A 1,130-nucleotide genomic window follows, 5' to 3' on the forward strand; every position below is an offset into this window, starting at 1 on the left:
TAGTGATTGCTATAAGTAGCCCTCTTGTTGCCATTGTCTCTGGTCGTGTATTGATTTTGTAACCCTGTTGTTGGTGAGTCTGTTCATGTCCAGTTTGTTCATGTCAAGTCAAGCCATTGTCAAGTCTTTGTGTGGATATTGGATTCTGCTTCGTTTTAATAAACTGCACTTAGGTTCTTCAACAATAATCTGCCATGGGTCTTCTTTAAAATGAGACCAAACTTAAGTGTAACAATTGATTCACTGAACGGCAAGTTAAAGTAAAAAAAAGTTATAGAGGTTTAAGTTTATGAAAATGATTTATGAACAATATTTTATATAAAATACATATTTTATGAAACATGGTGAACTCTAAACCTACTAGAAAACAAGCTGTGTTCCAAATTTGAGGTTGATATCTCAAAAAATGAGCTTTCAGTAAGATTTTGTTTGGGCGCAGTACCAAATTTTCCCCATTAGATGCCAGCAAAACTCCGCTGGTGCACACAGTGGATGGATTTGTGATTTGCAGTAGAGTTTTTCTCTCTCAAATATGACAAGCACACACACACAATTTTTTTATGACACACATACAAACCACACTCTGACATCCATACCAACACACCCACACAATTATAGCTGCATTATTTGTCCAATTGGCTCTATAATATGCAGAAGCAGAAAACAACAGAATGAAAGCCTATTAGCAAAAATTACATCATTTTACAGTTAAATGGCACTGCGATTAAAAATAGCAGTTTTAATGGGTTTCAATGGGGACATTTTTGTCCAAAAGGTCCTGAGGAACAATTTTGTGTACCAAGTGCAAAATAGATTTATTAAAGGAAATGGGGGTGAAATAGTAAAATTCCAATAAAAATACACACTTGTGCCAAAATTTATGCAGTTGGCAATAACACAGGCAAAATGATCAAAAAAACAAAACGGAAAAGGACAAAAATGTCCAAAAGGTTGCACAAGGATTAAAAGCAGAGGCTCTTTACTTTCTTTTGATATACTGTATGACTCTATAGTGTCATATCTATAACTCAGATATAGAGTATATCTATAACTCTTATTTCTAAATCTCATGTATAAATCTTATTGTAAGTCAAGAGTTTATTGTATAAAAACATGGTATGTTCCAATTA

This window comes from Sinocyclocheilus anshuiensis, unplaced genomic scaffold (assembly GCF_001515605.1).
Source record: "Sinocyclocheilus anshuiensis isolate Anshui unplaced genomic scaffold, SAMN03320099.WGS_v1.1 scaffold2538, whole genome shotgun sequence".
In the NCBI taxonomy this organism is placed as follows: Eukaryota; Metazoa; Chordata; class Actinopteri; order Cypriniformes; family Cyprinidae; genus Sinocyclocheilus; species Sinocyclocheilus anshuiensis.